Source organism: Carlito syrichta, unplaced genomic scaffold, assembly GCF_000164805.1.
Source record: "Carlito syrichta isolate Samal-C Ts95f unplaced genomic scaffold, Tarsius_syrichta-2.0.1 Scaffold316187, whole genome shotgun sequence".
NCBI lineage: Eukaryota > Metazoa > Chordata > Mammalia > Primates > Tarsiidae > Carlito > Carlito syrichta.
The window spans coordinates 620,456-636,596 of NW_007260283.1; the positions used below are offsets into that span (position 1 = coordinate 620,456).

The window sequence follows — 16,141 nt, forward strand, 5'->3', positions numbered from 1 at the left end:
GTCAGCTGGCCCTCCAGCCCGGAGCCGGGCGGATCGGGATGAAAGGAGATTCTGGACGTATCTGATCCAGCACTTGCAAAGCCGGGAGATCCCTCTGCAAATATCCGGAATTCCATTGCAGTATCGGATTAGGTAGGTTCATCAACACCGTGCTTTGGAGGTGATTTGGGAGAAACGCGAGCCACAGGCGAGGAGCTGATACCTGGAAAAAAGCCGAAAACCTGTGCGGTGCGGAACGATCCCCCCCACCTGCCCCCCTCGCAGCTCTTTTCCTGTAGCCGAGTGTGGTGTAGACGGAGGCCAGTTTCAGTGTACGTGGGCGTGTTTGGGAAGAAGCTGCGAGCTGATAGGAGGTACCTAGTACAAATGTTAATTTGTTTGAGCTGGGAGGGGTGAGGGAGGAGGAAGAAAGGGCACTGAATGTTAGCTGTGGAGGAGGGGCAATCCAAACACTAAATTTCTGTGCGCTAAGACAAATCTCACGCGTAATGTTGAAGACCATAAAGTGAATACACACCGGCAACAATTAGCTGAGCTTTATCGTGTAGGTGCCCGGAACACTTTTCTTCCCACACGCTGTAGTTGCTATAGAGAGCCTTGTTTTCTCACCAGTGTTTATGAATTGACTTTGGTGCTGTTCTTTATCCACCATTGGATCGACTCTTGTTCAGGTTTCTTTGAAGATGACCATCAGAATTTTGGGAAACTTTGGAGTTGGTGTTTGCAGGGGATTGCAGTCACACAGATCATAGCTTGCTAGCCATAAAGTTTGTTCCACCTGAGATAATTGTGTTTGTACAAGTGCTGCAGAATCTAGTATAATTGTGTTAATGTTACTGCTAAATATCTTTAGGATTGTGAAGGAACTTATATCCAAACAGTATCATTTAAATAAGTATATGTAGATATGAAGATTATCATATAGCTTCAAAGATTTGGGAAATAACTTGGTAAGGGCATTAATGCCCTTTCCAATAAATAATTTCAGCATAATTTATTTTAAACCTAGTTTATTTTCTCTTTTTAAAATTCAGCATAATTTTGAAATGGTAAGATGTGCCTTTTTTCCACCTTTTTTCTTTTTGAAATGGGGAACTTTTTCTTTTGCTCGGGCTGGTCTCAAACTTCTGGTCTTAAATGATCCTCCTACCTCAGTCTCCCAAGTAGCTGGGACTACTGGGCGTGAAGTGTGGTGCCCTATTCCACCTTTCATTGAATCAAGAAATTTGTCCAAAATTCTCTGGGTGGGCTCTAGAAATATTTGTTCGTTGTGCCTAAATTTTTCTAGATTGAAGTGGGAATTTGAAGATAGCACTTGAGTTATCAAGATATAATGTGCTTTTCTGATATTTATTTGTAGTGTCAGAAAAAATACACCAAAATTTCCTGAAATAAGATAAAACTAAAAAAATGACTTTGTGGATCAGATACATATGTGAGTAATGTATTTGTAGGCATATTTAAATACCTGATATATGTCTTTTTCAGTTTATCATGTCATTAGAACTGAGTGTAGTAAATGATGGATATAAAAGTGAAATTGCTCTGTTACAACTTAAAACACTTAAGCTTTTGTCCAGAGGCTCAGTTCATTCGTTCATTCATTCATTCTACACGTAATTTATTGAGTCCCTACTTGATGCCAGTCAGTGCCCTAGATGTGTGGGTTACAACAGGGAAAGAAACTGCTCAGTCCCCGATGGAGCCTAGGTAGTAAGAGGGCAAATATGTTAATCTAACAGTTTAAGAAGCAAAAACTTCTCTGATAGCTTTTTGGTTAAGGATATTATTTCCTTCTGAGAAGAGTGGGAATTATTACTTAGTGAACAAAAATACTAAGACATTTGTCTTAAAAATATGCCAATGTTTATATACATTGGGTATCTGGTTCCCAAGTATACTAAAGATAAACATTCTACTTGAAGTCAGATGATGCACAGTTTACATGTGCTTAAACAGCTTTATTCTTTTGGTTTATATAGTTAAATGAAATGTTTGCTGAAAATATTCTCTCTTGGCACTTATCTAAAAGGGAATCTAAGTTTTGTTTTGTTTTTTTAGGCTAACTTTAAAAAAATACCACCTTTTCTTTCCTGGCTGATTGTGACTGAACCAGTCCCCTACAGGTCACCCTTTCTAGAAATTTCTAAATAACTTTTACATCTTAAACCGTTAACTATTAATTTAAATTCACCACATTCGTTTTCTTTTTGAGTTAAATTTGAAACATATTTATTAATTTTCTCTAAAAGTACTTTTTTGCTATATAAAGTAGACACATAGTTTGGGTTTACTTTTAATTTTAATAGTATGAGTTTTTGAGAATAAGATGTATTAAAACGAATCCTGTTTTTTTGAATGAGGTTTTTTTTATTGTGTAACGACTATATTTGGAATAAAATTGTTACTTCAATCTGAATACTGTTTTTTATTGTTACTCAATTTTTTTGGATTTTTTTGTAGAGGTCTTGCCATATTGCCCCAGGCTGTTTTTGAATTCCTGGTCTAAGGCAATCCTCTAGCATTGGCCTCCCAAAGTGCTGGGATTATAGGTGTGAGCCACCATGTTCGGCCTAGTTACTCAGTTTTTAATGAAAGATAAGTCCAATAACTTGAAACTGCCTTAACCTGAGTGAGATTTCTTGGAGAGGAAAGTGACTATACTGCATTGCCCTATAAATTGTTTCTTTCAATGTATCTTACATTCCCATTGATTCCTCTTTAGTGAGATAATGAAGATTGACTCTGATAAATTTTAGTAATTTGGAATTAATCTGGACTCTTTTGATTAATGTCTTGATCTTTTGATTTAAGAAAACTTGTAACTACATAATAGAAATAAAACACTGGAATTTAAAATGTGTGCTGCCTATCTATGGAAAGAAAAATGTTTGAATATAAATTTACTTAGTCACTTTAATAAATGGCGGGTTAGGGATATAGGAAGGATATTCACATATATATGGATATGACACTGTTCACATGACTTAGCTTGAGGAGACTTGGCATTTATTTGTGTATGTCACTACAGAGAACTTTTAGTTCTGGCTCTTAAATAATACATTGCTTTGGAGTGTGAGAGTCTTAAAATGAATCTCTCATCTTGAACTTAATTGATAGCCTTCTGTTATTTTATCTGGCCTTTTTTTTTTCAGAACAGATTTTCCTTGCCGGTTTGATTTTCTTTAGTTCTGTCAGAGACCTTTTCTGAAAACTATACCTAATGAGCATCCCTATTATACTGTGCCCTCACTTTGTTTTATTTCTCTTCACAGCATCGATTTATGTGACACTAACCCATACGTATATTAATTTCTTTCTTATCTACCTCCCTCGCAGAATGTGAGCTTTGTGAGGGCAAGGACTTAGTTAGCAAACGTACCTGACACATAGACAATGCTCAGATATTTGTGGGGTGTGTGAATTAATTGGTATTAAGTGATATGAAGATAATTGGTTTTGTTCCTTTTTTAAAAATTAACATTTGACTTTAAATATTATAACTGTGCAGTTAAAAAGAAAATGGTACTGCAAGGCTTATACAGGTTGAGCATCCCAAATCTGAAAATCTGAGATCCAAAATGCTCCAAAATTTTACACTTTTTTCGAGTGCTGACATTGACACTCAAAGGAAATGCTCATTGTAGTATTTCAGATTTGAGATTTTTGAATTTGGGATGTTCAAATGACAATGCAAATATTCCCAAATCTGACAGAATCCAAAATCTGGATTTTTCTGGTCTCAAGCATTTTGAATAAGGGAACTCAGATAACCTGTATTTAAAACTTAAAACGCCACTCCTCTGCCTTGTCTCTTTATGACTTTTCCTCCCATGTGCTGCTCTCAAAGAGTAACCATTTTCGATACTTTTAGATATTTCTTCTGATACCTACTTCCATATTTTAAAAAACAGGTTTTTTTTTTTAATTTTTACTGTTTGTTTTTCAACTTTAGATGTTGTCTGTTGACTTCCTACTGTGGAAGGTGAGTCTGTGCTTTAGTATTCCTGTGCCACCTTGAACTTTCTTTCCTACTACCTCCCTCCCAATATAGTCTTGCTTTTGATTAAATCAGTGCATTGTTTACATTATTATGACTTCATAAATATGTTTACCGTTGAACCTTACGGTGTCCTATGATTATAATTTTTGGAGTTAAAATTTTTTATTTTTTTTGTTTTTCTTAATTTCCGATTTGTCTTTACTTTTTTCTGTAAACTGTCCCACTGTATTAAGTTTTTTTTTTTTTTTTAATTGGGAGAATTATTTTGAGCTCTCAGTCCACTTGCTCAAATCTGCGCTGTTGCTCTCCACGTACGCTGTACAGCTTGTGACATACCTTCATCATGATTCTGAGAATTCTGTCTTTTTCCTGTGTTGGAGCCGGTGTTCTGTGGAACCCTACCTTCCACTCTCTCAATTTACTCCTTTGTTTTGGTGAAATGCATCCTTTAGGAACTTTCAAGAAAGAATGTCTGGAGAGGTGAAATTTTTGAGATGTTTGTATTGCTGAGAATATTTTTCTTCTATCCTGACACCTGGGTAGAAGAAATTAAGGAATTACTCTATGATTTTCCAGTTTCAAATGGTTGTTGAAAAGTCTTATGCCATTCAAAGTCTTTGTCCTTTATATGAGACCTGGCCTCTTTTCTTTGTTATTAGTATGTGTGATATATCCGTGTTATTTTGTGTCTTGTGTGGATTTTACTTCATTTCTTGTGCACTGAACCTCAGTGGGTCCTTTCAGCCAGCAGTGTCCATGACTATATGGAGAAGGGTGATGAGGTCAGCACTTTCTTCCTTAAAGGTTAGATAGTAAGTATTTTTTGGCATTTGGGGTGAGAAAGTCTGTTTCTGTTCCTCAGCTTTGCTATTGTAGCATGAAAGCAACCATAAGCAGCGTGGGTTGTGGTTTACTGACCCTTGATCTATGCACTGGTAGGATTAGCCTTTGCTTTACTAGGAGTAGGGAGGGTTACTCTAGAAATAGGAGAGGACAAAATACATGGATAGACACATGATAGTGATAGCTTGAACAAATTCTCATCTGAGTGTTTCTATTTGCCTTAGACTGTGGAAACCAAGGTCATCATCTGAGAATGAGGAAGAATGGGAGTATGTGTTGGAGGTTTGAGAAGAGAGGAAAATATGACATAGTCATCTGTCAAAGAGTGAAAAAGTGAATAGAAGAGGGAAATAGAATGAGATTGCTAGGCAGCTTTAAGAGCTCACTTGGGAGAGATGATTCTGAATTTTATGTTCTTGACTTTAAAAGGAGTACCTCTAAAATTTCATCATTAAGCATAATGTCTAACTATTAGTTTTTGATAGATAATTTAAGACTTTTGACAGATAAGATTAAGAAACACTTTCTAGTCCTAGTTTTCTAAGTGGTTTCTTTAAAAATATATGTATATATGGTGTTGAATTCATTGAGTGCTTTTTCTGTATTGGTAGAGATGATCATATGTGTTTTCCATTAATCAGCTAACAGATTGCATTATATTAATAGGTTATCTCCTATTGAACCATCTTTGTATTCCTAATTTAAGGCCCTTCTTAGCTGTGCGCGTTTGGTTTTTTTCCCCACATTGTCAAATTTTATTTGCCACTGTCTTAGAGTTTTTTAAAAATCTACATTTATCGGGGAGATTTATATGTGTGTATTTTGGTTTCAAAGTTATGCTGACTTCATAAAGTAAGTTGTGAAGGTTTCCCTTTTTTTCTATTCACAGAAATAATTTTGTAACATAGGGATTATATGCTCCTTGAAGGAACTATAGATATGTAATGTGAAAGGTAAAGAAATAAAGTTTCTAGAAGACAGGAAAATACGTGACCCTGTTGTAGGCAAAGATTGTTTTAAGCCAAGATACAAAAAGTACCAACTAAAAAAAAAAAATTGCTAAATTGTACTTCATCAAATAAGAACATCTATTTATCAAAGGATACTATTAAGAAAATGAAAAAGCAAGTGATACACTGGAAAAGGTGTGTGCAATACTTATATCTAACAGAGGACTTGTGTCCAGAGTATATTAAAAATTTGCAAATCAATATACAGATACACAGGCAACCCAGTTTTAAAACAAATGGACAAAAGACTGTAACAGGCATTTAGAATGTGAATTGTCCAGATGGCCAAGGCTAAAAAGTATCCGTACATATTTTCAGAGAACTGCATATTAAAACTATAAGGAGGCAGTAGCAGAATACTGCCAGGGTGGGGGTGGAGACACAACATCAATAAGGGTACTTGATCTCAAACCAGGCAAAGTGGGAACCAAAGGGAGGCCCAAACTTTACCTGTACTCGGTCCACTTGTATACCCAATCCTGAATTGTACCCTACATCTTTAAAATAAAATATTAAAGCAAAAAAGCAAACAACAAAAAAAACTGTGATGGGATACCACAACATACTCACTAGAATGTTGTTAATACAAAAGTCTGAAATACAAAGTGTTGACAAGAATATAGAGCAACTAGAACTTTTAAACATTTCTAGTAGGTTTGAAAGTTGATACGGCCACTTTGAAATATTCTTTGGTAGCATCTGCTAAAGCTCTCTACAGATCTCTGTGATCCAGCAGTTTTACTTCTGGGTATAGACCTAACAAATCAGCATATGTGTACCAGAAGACATGTACATTAGAAGGAAGCACAGGGTTAAAACTTCATGACCTTGGCATAGACAGAGGATCCTTAGATATGACACCAAATGACAACAAAAGCAGGAGCAACAAAATTAAAAAAGGTGTAAATTGGACTTTATTAAAATTAAAATTTCGTACTTTAAAAAACACCATCAAGCAAGTGAAAAAAAACCCATAGAATGAGCAAAAGTACTTTCAAGTCAATATGAAAAAGACTTGTATTCTGAATATATAAAAAATCATACAACTCTAATAAAAAGACAGCTCAATTTAAAAACAGGCACAGTAGCCAAATAGACATTTCTCAAAGAAGATATACAAATGGGCAACAGGCACATGAAAAGATACTCATATTATTAGCTATCAGGGAAATGAAATCAGAACCACAATGAGATAACGCTTTATACCACTAGGATGACACTAATGAAAAAGTTAGATAATAAGTGTAGACAGGGATGTTGAGAAGCTGGAACCCTCATACACTGGTAGGAATGTAAAATGCAGCTCCTTTTTGGAACGTCTGCTGATATTTCTTCAAATAATCAAACATAGAGTTACCATATTGACCCAGCAGTTTCTACAGAGACAGAAAACAGACCAGTAGAGGCTTAGGCGTGGCAGGGGTAGGGGCGTGATAGCTAAAGAGTGGGATTTCTTTCTGTGATAATGAAAATGTTCTAAAATTGACTGTGGTGATGGTTGTACATATCAGTGTAAACCATTGAATTGTATACTTTAAATGGGCGCATTGTATGGGATGTGAATTATATCTCAGCAGAGCCTTTTTTAAAAAAAGATAGGGGAAATAATCAGAGATGTGGCAATATTGCCACAAGATGCAGAGGGATGTATAAAACATTTTGGTGAAGCAAACCACAGCAAAAACCCTTTATCTCTGTGTGTGTATATATAAGTGATGCTATAAGGGTGGAAAAATGTGGCACACCAAATGTAAATGTTACCTTGTTGGACTAAAGAAGGAAGAGAGAGAGAAAAAGGGAAAAAATAACTAAAAGGACAAGAGGTTGACTTAGAAAAAAGCATGTATAACAAGATCTTAGTTATGTAAACTATTCATGTTAAAATGAAAGTGTTGAGTGATTGTCTATGTGGTGCTATAGAAGGGTTTTTTCCTTATTCTCTGGTTGTTTGATCCTTTTTATTTTATTAATAAAAAGAGCTAAAACTAAGAGACAATAAAAGTTATGAAACCTCAAAAAACAAGGCACGTATGAGAATGTCCATAGCAGCTTCCATAATTGCTCCCAGCTAGAAACAAGCCAAATGTTCATCATCATCAACAACAACCAAAATGGATAATTTGTGGTACAGCCTTGCAGTAGAACACTATACAGCAGTGAAAAAGAATAAACTATGGCTATACTCAGCAAATGTGGGTGAGTATCATAGACAAAATGTTGAGCAAAATAAATCAGACACAAAATAGTACATACTACATGACTTCATTTATGTGAAGTTCATGAAAAGGTCATACTCATTTTTGGTGATAGAAGTGAGGAGAGTGTTTGGGGGCTGGGACTAGAGGGGCAAGAGAAACAAGAGGGGCATTCTAGAGTATTGGAAATGTCTGTATTTCATTTGATTGGTGTTTACGTGGGTATCTCCTACTAAACATTCCTAAAACAATACCTTAGTTATATACATGATATATATATTATAGTATATATGTTTATCTCAATAAGAAAGTAACACAAACCACAACAACAAAAAACAAACACAAACTCTGGTAAAAAGTCTGTGTACTTCTGGGGTTATTTATATTGCATTCAAAGACAGTTTCTCTCTACTATCATTTTTAGTGGTTGCGTTGGATCACATATCATTGTATCATAATTTAAGCAAACTCTTGATGGACATTTCAGTTATTTCAAGCTTTTACATATTATAAACAGTGATAGAGTTAACATCTTTTAAAAATAGATCTTCTTGTGCTTTTCTTATAATTTCTTTTTGGTGAATTCCTGAAGAGGGAGTTGCACATTTGGAGGTTAAGTACGTTTGCATACTTGCTTATGTTGTATTAGCTATAAAAACATTTGTATTGATCTGTTATTTAATAAATATTCTCTAATTGTTTTAATTTGCATTTTAAGCATTTTCAATGAAAGTGCAATTTTCATGTGTTTGATACTGTGCTACTTTCTCCAGTGTGCTTTTCACATTCTTTACCTATTTTCCTTTTGTTCAGTTTTTTTTTTTTTTTTTTTTTTTTTTGAGTTGGTGTCTCACTCTCGCCCAGGCTGGAGGGCAGTGGCACTTTCCCGGCCACCGCAGCCTCAACGTACTGGGCTCCTGTGATCCTTTTGCCTCAGTCTTCCAAGTAACTGGAACTACAGGTGCATGCTACCATGCCTGGCTAATTTTTTTATTTATTGTGGAGATGACGTCTCGCCAAGTTGCCCAGGCGGGTCTCGAACCCGCGGGCTCAGGAAATCCACTCACCTCAGCCTTCCAAAGGCACGGGATTACAGGCTGAGCCAGCTTGTTCAATCTTTTAAAAAGTCTTTTAATGAAACCGATATACAAAAATGTATATAAAGAATAACACAGCTAATTCCTAATTTAAGAAATGAAACAATATATTAGCACCCTAGTTGAAGCACCCTACTAGTTCACATTAATGCATAAGACTCTTTATGTATTAAAATATTACTTCTTTGTCACTTATTTTAGATATTTTTCCTAGTTTATCTTGTCATTTAACTTACTGTATTTTATTGGACCTAAGATGGCTTCAGTTGTAAGATAGATACCCATACTTTATGTACATCTAAGAATAAAAGTATGGCACATTTCAGAGATGTTAAAAGATGAGAACACATGCATCTTAAAATTGATGAAATATGTATTTCACTGTGTCTTACATTCTCTTAGTCAGATTTATCAATCTCTTCTTTTGTTTCGGTTTCTAGTGTAAGTCCTAGAAAGACTTTCCTATATCAGAATATATTTTAAAATTCACCTATGTTTACTTTTAGTGTTTTTATGACTTAAATATTTTTCATTGTTAATTTATCTTATTTATTTTAATGTAAAATATAACTTTTATCTTTTCATCCAAATGATTGGACAGTTGTCCAAAATGACATTAATGGTTTTTGAACAAAGAATGATATGCTCAAATGTTTCTTGCTAGATAAACATTAATATGACTGTAGATTTTGGCAAGGTCTAGTCTAAAAATTCCTTATTTTCTAATGTATATCTTACATTTGCATTGAAAGGAATGTACATGTCAAACTATATTCCAATTTTATGTTGCTTTAAATTTCTTTCCTTTTTTCTTTCCTTTTTTGAGTCCAGGCTGGAATGCAGTGGCCCAATCATGGCTCACCACAGTCTCAACCTCCTGGGCTCAGGCTGTCCTTCTGCTTCAGCCTCCCAAGTAGCTGGAACTATAGGCATGTACCACCATGCCCAGCTGGATGTTTTTGTGTGTGTGTGTGTGTGTGATAGATGCAGAGTCTTTCTGTGTTGTCCAGGCTGGAAGTTGCCTTAAATTTCTAATAAGCATTTGAGTGTTTTGAGGATCAGTCAAATAATTTACTAGGTTAAATTTAAAAAAATTTTTCTTTCAAGATAGACAGTGGTTTTAATCCTTTGATGAAAGTCTTTACGAATCTGGGCATGTTACTTAATTTCTTTAACATTCAGTTTCCTTATATGTAAAACGAGTATATTAGTGCCTTCACATATTATTATTCTAAGAATTAAATGAGAAAGTGTTTTTAAGTCAAGTGCTTGGCTGAGTGAGTACTTTAATCTTTTTTCTTTCAGAATTTTGAAAGATCAAATTTAATTAGCCACAGATTCTCTTGCATCTGAAGTTACTCTTTAACTCTAGGGTTCCTGGAGTAAATTATTTGTTATACCTCTTCCAGTCCTGATTTAGATTCTCAGGATTTGACTAGCACATTTCTGGTCTTCTGGAATTAGCTTACATGACAAATCTGTATGTTTCCGTTGCTTTTCTTAAGTTGCACTTCTGTGTATGCCAAAATCTTCATAGACAGTTTAGGAGTTTGTTGATTGGTGATTTGTATTTTAGGTTTGGTTGACATAACTTTTAGTCTATAAGTTGTCATTAGACTATTAGTTGTCTCTGTTGCTTTTTTCCCCCCACAGTTTTGATTTACTGCTATCTTTTTGTAGATTTGTGTGGTTTAGATCTGATCTCTTAAATCTAGTGGGAGAGGAATAAGTCTAAGAGAAACATTTTGAGGAATTGTATGGATAAGAAATTTTGCCTTTGACTTGCTTTATTTTAGTCAGCAGCATTAAAAAAGTGTTTTCTTGTATGCACAGTATTTGAGAATGCTATCATAGAGATGTTGTTTTTATCTTCTTGGTGAGAGACAAAGTCTTATATGTGAAACTGCAGTAAATAACATAAAACAATGTGCAGTTTTGTGTCAGATTGAAGAGCATTAGTAGTTCACAGGGGAGGTTCAGTGAGGACAAGAGTGGTGGTCCTTAAGAAATAGGTTTCATTTAGGTGGAAAGAACATATACATAGTGGGAAACAGTAAAACTGAAGATGAAGCAACAAGAATTAGTTGTGCTTTTTTGTTTTTTGCTTTGGATTGGAGAATTTATTTGGGATGGGGTGGGAAATAATAGTTACAATTGATAAGGTAGGACTAAATTATCCAGCCCTTAGTAATAAGCAGAGGAGATTAGACTTGAAATGGTAGTACATACTGTCATCTACTGACTTTTATCTTTTCACTCTATATCCTTTCTTCTTGAGGCTATAGACTGAAAGTTTATGAGTGAAGATTAGAGGGGAAAAAAATCCAAACTGATTAGAACTAGCCTTAAAAAAAAACAAAAACAAAAAACTTCTAGTTATGCATGTGTTAGGGAATCTTCCCAACAAAAAAGCTTGAAACAATTTTTTTTTTTTGAGATGGAATATTACTATGTTGCCCAGGCTGGAGTGCAGTGGCACACTCACGGCTACCCCAGCGTCAACCTGCTGGGCTTAGGTAATCCTTCTCCTCAGCCTTCCAAGTGGTTGGAACTACAGGCGCACGCTACCACACCCAGGTAATTTTTAATGTATTGTAGAGACAAGGTCTTGCCAAGTTGCCCAGGCTGGTCTCGAACCAGTTCAGGCAATCCACTCGCCTTGGCCTCCCAAAGTGCTGGGATTACAGGCTGAGCTGCTGAGCCTGGTCTACAATATTGATAAGAAGTAGCATTAATACATTTTACTTTTTCCTTTCTGTTCCTATTACGTAGTCTTAGCTAATTATGATTATGTGGCAGAAAAGCTTTAGATTCAAAACCTTTCTTTCTTTCTTTTTTTTTTGAGTTGGAGTCTCACTCTGTCACCCAAACTGGAGTGCAGTGGCCGCTCCCGGCCACTGCAGCCTCGACCTGTTGGGCTCCGGCGATCCTTCTGCCTCAGCCTTCCAAGTAGCTGGAATTACAGGCGCGCGCTACCACACCCAGATAATTTTTTGATTTATTGTAGAGATGAGACCAAGTTGCCCAGGTGGGTCTCGAACCCGCGGGCTCAGGCAATCCACTTACTTCAGCCTCCCAAAGCACGGGATTACAGGTTGAACCACCGAGCCCGGCGATTTAAAACCTTTCTACTGCCGTTAAGAGAGCCAGAAGGGTGGTAGATAGAACTAATTTGCCAAAAGATTGTTAAAGATACCACTTTGGAGGTTTGAACTTAAGGGAGCTAGCAGTATTCTCGACACCTTCTGTGCTGCACTTGTTTATCTAACAGTGTGGACAGCTGTGAATTGGCAGTAGAAATGAAATCAACAAATCTAGCCCCCTCATCTGCTTCACTCCAATGTGGCCTAACAGATAGATGGATGTAGCTGGATATAGCCCAACAGATATAGCTACAGGACTTGATAGAGTTATTGATACTACTTCTGTCTTTGAGTAGTACTAGAAATGATAGATGACAGTGAGTTTTGCTCTTCTCAGTCATGACACTGTTGATATGACAGGGCAACCCTTGACCTAACAACTGCTGGGCCTGTGTCTCATGTCTTACTTGTGTGTGGTGCTGTAAATTATATGATCCCCTTAGTAACAACTGAAATTTATAACTGCCTTGTTACTGTAACTAAATGGATTAGTAATCCTGGCAAGGCTTTTGAGTCCCAGATTATTGCTGATTTATCTGACTCAGTGTCCTAGACATGCCGTTTATAATTATGGCCTGCCCACAATGCCTTTGGAGGAAACCTTTTTCCACAGTACACTGCAGAAGAACAGACCTCTCTCTCTCTGTATATATATGTGTATATATATATATGAAGGGTCCCCCCAAATTCTGGAATTTATTTATTAAAAAACCAGTCACCTTCAAAGTACTCTCCATTTAATGCAATACACCTATCAAGATGCTTTTTTCACTGTTCAAAACAGTTTTTGAACTTGGCAATTTTTATACCTTTTAGTGCTTCTCCCATTTTTTGTTTCACCTTTTCCACATTGGCAAAAGATTTCTCTTTGGGCACTTTTTTTTTTTTTTTTCCAAAAAATAGTTGCTCAGGACAAGATTGGGTGAATAGAAAGGGTGGGACATGGGAGTCATGTTGTTTTTGGTCAGAAACTGCTGAACCCTCAGCACAGTGTGGACAGGTTGTTCATATAAATCACCCATCATGAAATGGGCAAATGCATTGAAAGAATCTTCAGAAAAAATTCACTGAAGCTGAACACAGCCTCTCACAACAATGCTAGCTGGTATACTGATGCGGATGAGTTCCTAGAACACTTACCAGTGGGGGAAGCCTGTACTACAAGGGACCCACCCTCCAAAAAATAATTTTTAAAGGGGGGGTTCTCCCCTCATGTGTGTATTTATTATTATTATTATTTACCATATAAAATTGCATTGCAATATATAGGTTCAGCAGTGGACATTTGATCTAAGGTCTACTAATCCATAAATCACCTAAAACTTAGAATTGTCTGGTTGGGAAAACTCTAGCCAGTTGTAGGAAACATGAAATGAATTTGCCATTGAGAAGATGCACTGGTGTAGAGTCCCATCAGACTAAAGTTTAGGAGAATGGCAAGTAGGTGTAAGCAGAAACTATGAATAAACAAGTGATAAAGGAGGTGCGGAAGCTGTTTGGTAACAAGGAAAGAATAGGGCTAGTGTGTCAAGAGAAGCTCAAAGTCTGAGACCATGTGGTCTCAGAGAGAGAGAGAGAGAGAGAGAGAGAGAGAGACGGGCACAGAAGACAAAATTGAAATTTGGTTTTTGTCTTTGTAAATACTGTTCTTTCTTCTAATACTCCTACAACTGCTGCCCTTCTTGAGACCACTTTTAGTTTTTTTCCCAGGTTAGAATTCTGGCTATATCTTTTGCCAGGTGTGTGACTGTGGGCAAATTGCTTAACCTTTCTGTCTCATTTCTCATCTGTAAAATGAGCATCGTAACAGTACCTTTCCTCATAGTGTTGTTATGAGGTTTAAGTAAGAATGATACATACAAAGCTTTTAGAACAAGACCAAGCTCATAACAAATGTTCAATAAATGGCAGCATATAAAGCTACTTCAGGCAATTTGAGTTAATAATGAAAAGAGTCTAACTAGAGTCAATCTGCTTTACAGTTCACTTAGAGCAGTATAACTCTGAATATGGGCTTGATAAACAAGGTAATGTTATAGGGGATTTAAAAATATTGTCTTATACAGTGTGACTGGTAGTACATGTTTGTTTATTGAACATTGAATAGATGCCTGGTGTTCTAAGCATTTTACCTGTATTAACTCATTGGATCTTCATGACAACCTGGTGAAGTACATATAGTTATCTTCATTGTAAAGATGTAGAAACTGGGGCACAGAGAGACTAACCAACTTGTGCATGGTTATACAGTATGCAAGTGGCAGGCTTAGGATTTGAACCAGGTGGTCTAGTTATAGAATTATAATTATTAAATATCTTACTCCTTTTCAGTTCTTACCTTTTTAAGTGAGGTCAATGAGAAGGTCTCAGTTTGTTGCTGCTCTTTCTTTTACATTTTTCTAATATTTGCTCTCTCCCATTTTTATTTTTTTTTATATTTTATTTTAAAGATGGACACAATTCAGGATTAGGTATACAAGTGGACATTGTACAGGTAAAGTTTGGGCCTCCGTTTGGTTCCCACTTTGCCAGGTTTGAGATCAGGTACCCTTATTGATGTTGTGTGTCCTCCCCCCTACCCCCTTCCATTTTTAAGAAGGTAGCATACCTCAGGTACAGAAACTTAGGTGGGCAAGATATGGTACTAAGTACTTCACTATTGTAAAGTTCTTATACTGTACATGAAGTAGTATGTCACTTGAAGGAAGACCACGGTAAGTTAAAGGATATATACTATAAGTCCTAAAGCAATCCTATGACAATGAGTCATAGCTAATAAACCAACAAAGAAGATAAAAGGGAATTAGAAAATATATTTACTAAATTCAAAAGAAGGCATAAAGGGGGGGGGAGGACAAATAGAAAGCAATTAGCAAGATTATAGACTTAAACTTGATAATACCAATAGTCACATTTAACGTAAATGACTGAATACATCATTAAGAGGCAGAGGTGGTCAGATTGGATAAAAAAGCAAGATACAACCACCTCCTGCCTGCAAGAAACATATTTCAACTATTAAGACCAGATAGGTTATAAAGAAAGAATGGGGAAAGATATATTATGCTTATAATAGTCATTAAGAAAGATATGATCCTGAATTTTACCCCACATCTTTAAAATAAATTTTTTAAAAAGGTGATATGGCTATATTAATATCAAAGAAGACTTCCAGACAATATCAGGAAAAGAATATTACCAGGGATCAAAGGTGTCATTGCATAATGATAAAGAGGTCAATTAACCAAAAGGATGTGACAATTTTAAACAATTGTGTCTCTAATAACAACTTTAAAATACTTGAAACAAAAACTGATCAAACTCTTAAGGAGAAAGCATGCAATTTTAGTTGGAGACTTCAATACTCTTCTCTCAACAAATGATAGAACAAGCAGACAGAAAATCGGATATAATAGATGAACAATCCTGTCAACCAGTGTGACCTGGTTAACATTTATAAAACCTCCACCCAACACCACCAGATTATTCTTAGTTCCTCTGAAGTAGACACAGAACATTTTCCATGATGGACTGTATTTTGGACCATAAAACAAGCCTCAATAATTTAAAAGAATTGAGATTCTACAGAATATGTTCTCTAATCACCATGGAATTGAATTAGAAATTACTAACAAAAACGTGGAAATCTAATATTTGGAAACTAAATAACACAATTTAAAATAACTTATGATTCAAGGAAGAGATCAAAAGGGAAATTAGGAAGTATTTTGAACTGACTGAAGATGAAAACAAGCATATCAGAATTTCTGAGATGCTACTAAAGCAGTACTTAGGGAAGAATTTATAGCCTTGAATGTCTGTATTAGAAAAGATGCAAGGTCTCAAATCA

At 35.8% G+C, this 16,141-nt stretch overlaps 1 protein-coding gene across 1 annotated transcript in view; it reads left to right on the forward strand.

Moving 5' to 3' along the window:
• Positions 1-16,141, forward strand: part of RALGPS2 (Ral GEF with PH domain and SH3 binding motif 2) — a 161,042-nt gene continuing 144,901 nt past the window's right edge. Inside the window, exon 1 of the mRNA XM_008073808.2 lies at positions 1-353. The gene's annotated coding sequence lies outside the window, so the exon portion shown is untranslated. The remainder of the gene's footprint in view (positions 354-16,141) is intronic.